This window comes from Medicago sativa, chromosome 3 (assembly GCF_051527215.1).
Source record: "Medicago sativa cultivar Bolivia chromosome 3, Bolivia_mono, whole genome shotgun sequence".
Classification (NCBI taxonomy): Eukaryota; Viridiplantae; Streptophyta; class Magnoliopsida; order Fabales; family Fabaceae; genus Medicago; species Medicago sativa.
This window is the reverse complement of record NC_140751.1, coordinates 61197219-61207764: the sequence shown is the minus strand read 5'-3', so window position 1 is coordinate 61207764 and position 10546 is coordinate 61197219.

Below are 10546 nucleotides of genomic sequence, written 5' to 3'. Positions count from 1 at the left end.
TGAAATTTCGCTTTTCATGATCTTTGTCAGACTTTCGATCATTTTTACCATCTCTCCCCTCTCATTAGTGAGAGTTTTGAGCTTTAAATCTGCAACCAGGATCTGTTAGTCCTTCTGTTTTAAGTTGTTTTGAAGCATCCTTATTGTTTGCTCCATTCTTGAGTGAGTGTATCTGCAAAACTGTTTTGTTCAGATTTTATGTATTGAATGTATGGCTGGAATAGTTGTTACTTCATTTGTCATCTAATTAGTCTGCCTTGTCTATGGTCAGCTTTAATTTTGTATTTCCAGAAACCTGTAAGATACTTGGAATCTGTTCGTAATAAAAATCTTGATGGAAGTAATTCAATTTTCCATTTTTCTAATATTTTTACACAGGATAGTGTTTCAAGTTCAGAAATATGGTATCTTGTTTAAGTATCCGTAAAGGAACCTGAAATGTATTTACAGAGTAATAACTCTTTATCCACAATATGGATTTTTGTGCTAGAATAGTCTAGCTTGGAATCTGTCGAGACCAATTTATTATCTGATAAATCAGATATATCCGATCGCTCTTTAGAGATATCAGACTTTTGCTGCTAGGTTTCGCTGACAACGTAACCAGAGTCATTAAGACCTAGTTTTTCTTTACCATTAGGTAAAGCTCTCATGCATCCACCCAGGTGGTTTTATCAGCATCAATCTCAACAACTAAAAAAACTTTTTCTGTTGGATTGTATAAGCTGGGCAAAACTTTTGTTTTTTCTTTAATACTTTTAACAGCTTCAGATATCTTCTTCTATAAAAAATTTCTTCCAAGGGACCTTTTCAGATATCTTCTTCTATAAAAATTTTCTTCTTCCAACGGACCTTTTCAGATATCTTCTTCTATAAAAAATTTCTTCCTTTTGCTAAATCTTTGAAAAATCCTTCATTAGTAATATAATTCAAACATCCCAAGAATCTTTGAATTTGTTTTCTGTCCATTATTTGATCAGGAAAAGCTTAGATCTTTTCTTGAGTATGTGGAGCTAAATTGAGTTCGCCATTTTCTTTTAATATAAATCCAAGGTATTCTATTTCTTTTTGACAAAATTTTCGATTTCTTTTTTGATATTACAATACCTGTTTCATGATTTTACAATTTCGGAAAGATATTTGTCTATTTACTCTAGTTATCACCATAAGTATTAGTACATAACTAGACACCAATTCGTCTGTTTTTAATACTTGTCAAGAAAAACATATTATTCCAAAATAAAAGATAGTTCACATATAAGTCGTACCATTTTTTAAGTTTAAAAATCTTTAAGAACGACTAAAAGTGAGTATTTTTGAATGGGGGATCATTTCCGCATTTGAGTAAAAATAGAGAGACAAAAACGCTCCTAACTAAGATGTTTGAACACTTCATATCCTCTTTGATTGGAGCAAGTTGAGACCAATTCCTTCAAAAGAGAGTCCTGTTATACCACAGATGAACAATGATTACACTTTATCTTATATGTCGTAATAGAAGCAAGTTATATCAATGCAAGTTTTGCAACAGTTTTGCTGGCTGGGTTTTTTCTGTCTACATTTTTCTGTTTTGACAGCATTTTTGCTGCTGTTTCTGTGTAGCAGAGTCGTGCTTTTGTTAGGATCGGCTGATTTTGTGTTTTTGCGGGTGTGTGGATTAGTTGTTGTCACTTTGTTTTTCGGCCAACCATCAGAGCACCCAACTTGATTTGTGCAGCTTCACAAATTCAGCGCACAACTATCTTTCGTTTCCACTTGCCGGCAATTTTCCTGTGATGGTACGATATAGATCCAAAGAAAAAAGTGCAGTTACGGCAGTTAGGGAAGAAGCAGAGGAGTAAGGAGTAATAGATTGAAAAACGTGGTTGGGAAATTCAATCAGCTTATACAACATGTATATCAAAAGGTATGTTACTCAAGTCATCATCAAAAATTGGTATTTGATATTGAAAGTAGCGGCAACACAAATCGGCCACAAACAATTGCAGAACTCTTAAAAACTTGGTGTTTATTCCTATTCAACTTGGTACCAATTCTATGGTGATTATAATCATTTTTAATAAGAATGCAAAATATGCTGAATTTCAGTTCAAAACAATCAAATTATGATACAATAAATTCAAGAACAATGATCACAAAAATACCACAAATGAATGAATCCAAGTTATCAAATTCATACCATTATTTTCAACCTCATGCTAGGATGAACGGTGTTCTTGATCAGCATCAACATATTCCTCAATTTTAGCTTCTTTGACCTTCCTATCCTTCTCCTTCTCTTTCACCACGTTCTCTTTCCTCCCAGTAAAAGTTAGCTTAGATTTTAGGTTAAAATTAGGGCTTAAATAATCACCCGGGTTAACTTTTATATATAAGAAGATTGTATTTAGGTTTTAGGTTAAAATTAGGGCTAAAATAATCACCCGGGATAACTTTTATATATAAGAAGATTGTATGGGGTCTCAAAATAGGTCAGGGGTAATACAGTAAAAGTTAGCTTAGGTTTTAGGTTAAAATTAGGGCTAAAATAATCACCCGGGCTAACTTTTATATATAAGAAGATTGTATTTAGGTTTTAGGTTAAAATTAGGGCTAAAATAATCACCCGGGATAACTTTTATATATAAGAAGATTGTATGGGGTCTCAAAATAGGTCAGGGGTAATACAGTAAAAGTTAGCTTAGGTTTTAGGTTAAAATTAGGGCTAAAATAATCACCCGGGTTAACTTTTATATATAAGAAGATGTATGGGGTCTCAAAATAAGTTAGGGGTAGTACAGTAAAAGTTAGCTTAGGTTTTAGGTTAAAATTAGGGCTAAAATAATCACCCGGGTTAACTTTTATATATAAGAAGATTGTATGGGGTCTCAAAATAGGTCAGGGGTAATACAGTAAAAGTTAGCTTAAGTTTTAGGTTAAAATTAAGGCTAAAATAATCACCTGGGTTAACTTTTACATATAGGAAGATTGTATGGGGTCTCAAAATAGGTCAGGGGTAATACAGTAAAAGTTAGCTTAGGTTTTAGGTTAAAATTAGGGCTAAAATAATCACCCGGGTTAACTTTTATATATAAGAAGATTGTATGGGGTCTCAAAATAGGTCAGGGGTAATACAGTAAAAGTTAGCTTAGGTTTTAGGTTAAAATTAGGGCTAAAATAATCACCCCGATTAACTTTTATATATAGGAAGATTGTATGGGGTCTCAAAATAGGTCAGGGTTAATACAGTAAAAGTTAGCTTAGGTTTTAGGTTAAAATTAGGGCTAAAATAATCACTCGGGTTAACTTTTATATATAGGAAGATTGTATGGGGTCTCAAAATAGGTCAGGGGTTAATACAGTAAAAGTTAGCTTATGTTTTAGGTTAAAATTAGGGCTAAAATATTCACCCGGGTTAACTTTTATATATAAGAAGATATAAGAAGATATATAAGGAAGCAGATAAGGTTAAATTAGAAAATAAGCATTAGAGTTAAAATAGTAAATCTAAGCAATAGGGTTTCGGTTAAAATTAGGGCTAAAATAATCACTCGGGTTAACTTTTATATATAAGAAGATGTATGGGGTCTCAAAATAGGTCAGGGGTAGTACAGTAAAAGTTAGCTTAGATTTTAGGTTAAAATTAGGGCTAAAATAATCACCCGGGTTAACTTTTATATATAAGAAGATTGTATGAGGTCTCAAAATAGGTCAGGGGTAATACAGTAAAAGTTAGCTTAAGTTTTAGATTAAAATTAAGACTAAAATAATCACCCGGGTTAACTTTTATATATAGGAAGATTATATGGGGTCTCAAAATAGGTCAGGGGTAATACAGTAAAAGTTAGCTTAGGTTTTAGATTAAAATTAGGGCTAAAATAATCACTCGGGTTAACTTTTATATATACGAAGATTGTATGGGGTCTCAAAATAGGTCAGGGGCAATACAGTAAAAGTTAGCTTAGGTTTTAGTTTAAAATTAGGGCTAAAATAATCACCCGGGTTAACTTTTATATATACGAAGATTGTATGTGGTCTCAAAATAGGTCAGGGGCAATACTGTAAAAGTTAGCTTAGGTTTTAGGTTAAAATTAGGGCTAAAATAATCACCCGGCTTAACTTTTATGATAAACTTTTATATATAGGAAGATTGTATGGGGTCTCAAAACAGGTCAGGGTTAATACAGTAAAAGTTAGCTTAGGTTTTAGGTTAAAATTAAGGCTAAAATAATCACCCGGGTTAACTTTTATATATAGGAAGATTGTATGGGGTCTCAAAATAGGTCAGGGGTTAATACAGTAAAAGTTAGCTTATGTTTTAGGTTAAAATTAGAGCTAAAATATTCACCCGGGTTAACTTTTATATATAAGAAGATATAAGAAGATATATAAGGAAGCAGATAAGGTTAAATTAGAAAATAAGCATTAGAGTTAAAATAGTAAATCTAAGCAATAGGGTTTCGGTTAAAATTAGGGCTAAAATAATCACTCGGGTTAACTTTTATATATAAGAAGATGTATGGGGTCTCAAAATAGGTCGGGGGTAGTACAATAAAAGTTAGCTTAGATTTTAGGTTAAAATTAGGGCTAAAATAATCACCCGGGTTAACTTTTATATATAAGAAGATTGTATGGGGTCTCAAAATAGGTCAGGGGTAATACAGTAAAAGTTAGCTTAAGTTTTAGATTAAAATTAAGACTAAAATAATCACCCGGGTTAACTTTTATATATAGGAAGATTATATGGGGTCTCAAAATAGGTCAGGGGTAATACAGTAAAAGTTAGCTTAGGTTTTAGATTAAAATTAGGGCTAAAATAATCACTCGGGTTAACTTTTATATATACGAAGATTGTATGGGGTCTCAAAATAGGTCAGGGGCAATACAGTAAAAGTTAGCTTAGGTTTTAGTTTAAAATTAGGGCTAAAATAATCACCCGGGTTAACTTTTATATATACGAAGATTGTATGTGGTCTCAAAATAGGTCAGGGGCAATACTGTAAAAGTTAGCTTAGGTTTTAGGTTAAAATTAGGGCTAAAATAATCACCCGGCTTAACTTTTATGATTAACTTTTATATATAGGAAGATTGTATGGGGTCTCAAAATAGGTCAGGGTTAATACAGTAAAAGTTAGCTTAGGTTTTAGGTTAAAATTAGGGCTAAAATAATCACCCGGGTTAACTTTTATATATAGGAAGATTGTATGGGGTCTCAAAATAGGTCAGGGGTTAATACAGTAAAAGTTAGCTTATGTTTTAGGTTAAAATTAGAGCTAAAATATTCACCCGGGTTAACTTTTATATATAAGAAGATATAAGAAGATATATAAGGAAGCAGATAAGGTTAAATTAGAAAATAAGCATTAGAGTTAAAATAGTAAATCTAAGCAATAGGGTTTCGGTTAAAATTAGGGCTAAAATAATCACTCGGGTTAACTTTTATATATAAGAAGATGTATGGGGTCTCAAAATAGGTCAGGGGTAGTACAGTAAAAGTTAGCTTAGATTTTAGGTTAAAATTAGGGCTAAAATAATCACCCGGGTTAACTTTTATATATAAGAAGATTGTATGGGGTCTCAAAATAGGTCAGGGGTAATACAGTAAAAGTTAGCTTAAGTTTTAGATTAAAATTAAGACTAAAATAATCACCCGGGTTAACTTTTATATATAGGAAGATTATATGGGGTCTCAAAATAGGTCAGGGGTAATACAGTAAAAGTTAGCTTAGGTTTTAGATTAAAATTAGGGCTAAAATAATCACTCGGGTTAACTTTTATATATACGAAGATTGTATGGGGTCTCAAAATAGGTCAGGGGCAATACAGTAAAAGTTAGCTTAGGTTTTAGTTTAAAATTAGGGCTAAAATAATCACCCGGGTTAACTTTTATATATACGAAGATTGTATGTGGTCTCAAAATAGGTCAGGGGCAATACTGTAAAAGTTAGCTTAGGTTTTAGGTTAAAATTAGGGCTAAAATAATCACCCGGCTTAACTTTTATATATAAGAAGATTGTATGTGGTCTCAAAATAGGTCAGGGGTAATACAGTAAAAGTTAGCTTAGATTTTTGGTTAAAATTAGGGCTAAAATAATCACCCGGGTTAACTTTTATATATAAGAAGATTGTATGGGGTCTCAAAATAGGTCAAGGGTAATACACTAAAAGTTAGTTTAGGTTTTAGGTTAAAATTAGGGCTAAAATAATCATCCGGGTTAACTTTTATATATAGGAAGATTGTATGGGGTCTCAAAATAGGTCAGTGGTAATACAGTAAAAGTTAGCTTATGTTTTAGGTTAAAATTAGGGCTAAAATAATCACCAGGGTTAACTTTTATATATAAGAAGATGTATGGGGTCTCAAAATAGGTCAGGGGTAATACAGTAAAAGTTAGCTTAGGTTTTAGGTTAAAATTAGGGCTAAAATAATCACCCGGGTTAACTTTTATATATAGGAAGATTGTATGCGGTGTCAAAATAGGTCAGGGGTAATACTCCCATTAGGTAAAGCTCTCATGCATCCACCCGAGGTGGTTTTATCAGCATCAATCTCAACAAATAAAAAAACTTTTTCTGTTGGATTGTATAAGCTGGGCAAAACTTTTGTTTTTTCTTTAATACTTTTAACAACTTCAGTATCTGCCTCAGTCCATTTCCAAGGGACCTTTTCAGATATCTTCTTCTATAAAAAATTTCTTCCTTTTGCTAAATCTTTGAAAAATCCTTCATTAGTAATATAATTCAAAATCCCAAGAATCTTTGAATTTGTTTTCTGTCCATTAGTTGATCAGGAAAAGCTTAGATCTTTTCTTGAGTATGTGGAGCTAAATTGAGTTCGCCATTTTCTTTTAATATAAATCCAAGGTATTCTATTTCTTTTTGACAAAATTTTCGATTTCTTTTTTGAAATTACAATACCTGTTTCATGATTTTACAATTTCGGAACGATATTTGTCTATTTACTCTAGTTATCACCATAAGTATTAGTACATAATATGTACCACCATTGGGGATTTTTGTTTTTGTTTTTTGTGCTTAATGAGTTAAAAGTCTCAAATAAACACTCTCCTTATTTGTTGCAAAACAAATATTTAAAATTTATCATTTTTTGAATTTTTTGGATGCAAAATCTGTTAATATATTATATATTGTGATTTATTTTGTTTAACTTTTGTATTTCAATCAATAATAATAAAAAAGTTAATTAATTTAATATTTATTAAAACACGATTGATCTAAAACCTTTAAACATATTTGACAGTGACAGTAGATGAAGATAAAATATATTTTTTTTACCAAAGATGAAGATAAAGTATTAAAATAATATCAATCAAGATTTCCCTTAAAAAAAAAAAAGCAATCAAGACTAAATAGAAAAATGTTAGAACAGTAAAACTTGATTGTCAATGAGGCATTTTTTCAACGGTTACACGCACAAACATAAAGTCTATTTTTTCAGCAAACATTATTTTTTTTGACAATTAATTAGTAATAATACGACTAGTAAAACAAAAGGAGACCTAAGCCTTGTATACGTTTCCAACACCTCTTGGCCGGCCTTTGTCTCTTTCCGAAATAGATTTTCAAATATTTGAGCAAATTTTTTCTTCAAAAAAAAAAAAAATATTTGAGCAAATTCATACTTAATTCGTACAGTACGAGGCAAGTGGATTAGTACTAGATTGTTTTAATTAAAAATTTATAATGTTTTCTTTTTTTAAAAGAAATAGGTAAGTTTCTACCTAAGAGCCACTGCTGATAATTGTTGCACTTTCATCCCTTTGTTTATTCGACTACAAACAATTCCAAAGATCATGGTTGGCTTTTTTGGACGGAACTGAGCGACTTCAAACACCCTACCGTTTGTACTATCTTTTCCTAAAATAAAAGTATGGTTCCGATATGGACTCATCCAAACTTGTATATATAAATATATCACAGCAGAAAAATAGCGCCACCAGGATTTACTTGACATTGTGTAAAACTAGCTCTCAAAATCATTAACCAAATGAAAATTCATAAAGCATATACTATTCTTATGACCTTAGAGTTAGCTTCAATTGGAATAAAGTATCAAGGTTTAAACACCAACCCCTTCCAACAATCATCCCCAGTTATGTTGCTGTTTTTTACTGCTCTATTTTGTCATGTCGTTGCATCCGCAGCTGACATGAGCTTGCCAGCTACTATCATCATATTCCACTTTTCCGGTTTAGTTGGATGTGAGACACTTCTCTGGATCCTTCTCCCTGAGTTCTGGAAGTGGTACATCATCAACCTATTCCTTTTAGTGGCCACTTCATTCTGTTTCTTCAACTGCATCCATAATATAACCATGTTCTACCTTCCTACACATTCAAGTGCTACTAAGCTTCCAAATCTAGAACCACAGGAAGCTCAAGCCTAAGATTTTAACCTGCAATGAAAACATTATAAAGTACATGCCATATGGCTTAGTTTGGAAATTTTTTGTTTTTTGTTTGCATTTCTTCATAATTTGTTGTATATATGTAAATGTTCATCCAAATAAAGCTCCAGGGTCTAAAGTTTTAAAAGGAATTTAGGGTATGTATATTTCCATAGTTAATTTATATGATGGAAAGTCAACGTAAAATAGTCTGCTTTATAATCAGTGTTGTCAAATAGTGGTGTCATATAGCACTATAGTACGTATCTGAATTTTAACAAACCACTATTGTCTGTGATACATAATTTAGTGCAAAATGTTGTCAAAATTTGTACAGAATACAGACCGGTATTTTCTTCTATCCGCAATCGGCAACATATTGTTTTTAAGGCTGCCTGCCAAGTAATTGAAAAAAACCTTAGTGACTTGTGTTTATTTTTATTTTAGAATTTTAGTGTGAACCTTAATGAACCAAAAGCTACCCCATCTAATAATTCAGTTATGCTATATATAGCGTACAAATCATCAAGAATCTATCGCGAAACACCAACTAACCAATGAACAGTAAGCTTTTGCCGGAAATCATGGGGGGTTTTGGGAGAAAAGGCAAAGTCAATGATAAAATGTTGACCAAAATACACAGTCGCCATGAATTTGAGAGCTTTCTATTCACGAGCAATAGCATTTTTCAAATAATTGTCTAGGCTATATCACAGCTATATTGAGAATCTCAAACGCCTAAAATTGTCAAAGTTTTAATTATATGTTAGAAAGTGAGATTTTTTGGTAATAGTAATTGTCAGCCATGTAAAGACTTAATTTTTGGTTGTGATTTATTGTTGCTACAACTAATCTCAATATATAGGGGAAAAACACAGTTAGAAACAAATATTAGCTTGGGAATTTATTGGGAAGAGGATGGAGTTGATCACAGATGAATCATAGCCAACATATCCTTCTTTAGAATTGAATGGACTCTGCTAAAGTTCACTGTCACAAATCACAAATCTAGTAGTGGCTATGTTTACTGTGCCTACTTTTAATCCTATGGATGAAACCTGTAAAAATGATGAATTGGTCCGTATATTCCCCGCTATCCTTGCAATTAGCAATTATGAAACTTCCAAATGCCAAAGCCACTTGCCTTATCAGGTTGTCATTAGTGTTCAATTAAACTGTTTTTTTAGCACGCCCTTTTTACTAAGCATTTATCAATTGGCCATGTATTTGGTAGATAAGACTAATACATGATGCTTGAGTTTGAGTGGTATGTGGAAGCGAAACAAATAACCCGATCAAATCCCACGCACCTTGTAAAATGCAATATGGATTTCACCAAATGATAAGAGTTTATGCAATTCCGTCCTTGCATTAGCGAAATTCCAATGTACGACACCTTTGCAAAGACAATTACTGATCATTTTCCTTGATGAATTTGTAGCATTAGCTCCTATCCAAGTTGTTATTTTAACCCTTTGAACTATTTGTTTGAAACATTTGAACTGTAATTTTGGGTCCTTTTTGGCTGTTTCTCATTCTTAAGCTTTACAAATTCGATACTTTTTTCTCATACAATAAGTAACTTTTTATAATACAAGCTTAGGAAGAAAAAGAAACATGATTGTTGAATATCTGAAGTCAATTACTGTCAAGTTTAAATTATATTAATTCCATGAAAAAAGTGATCTGGAGTTCCTTTTATGCAGGTATTAGGGTCTCCTAACGGGTGCTATCTTGCCATCCACCCCCAAAGCTTCATGAACTCACATTGTCTCGGGTAGTGACCTCACTTGGGTTCAGTGTGATTCACCATGCAAAGATTGCACCAAAGTATAGTCAAACTTAAAATAAGCCTTATTCTTATGAGGTGTGAATACTATACTGACCAGTTGTGTACAGGAGCAAATCCACCATCACTCTGCGACACCAGACGACCAGTGTGACTATTATGAGGTTGATTATGCAGATCATGGATCTTCAATTCACTAATAAAGTTTCTTATAAAAATTCAGCTATTTAATTGTTTTGATGACGCTGGAAGTCCACATAATGATATTGTTGTTTCATTTTAGCTTTTAAGTCTTACTAAAATACAATGGCGAGTGGGTTTGTTGTGCTGTCAATCAAATGTAGCATCTGCATCATTTTGTTAAACCTACC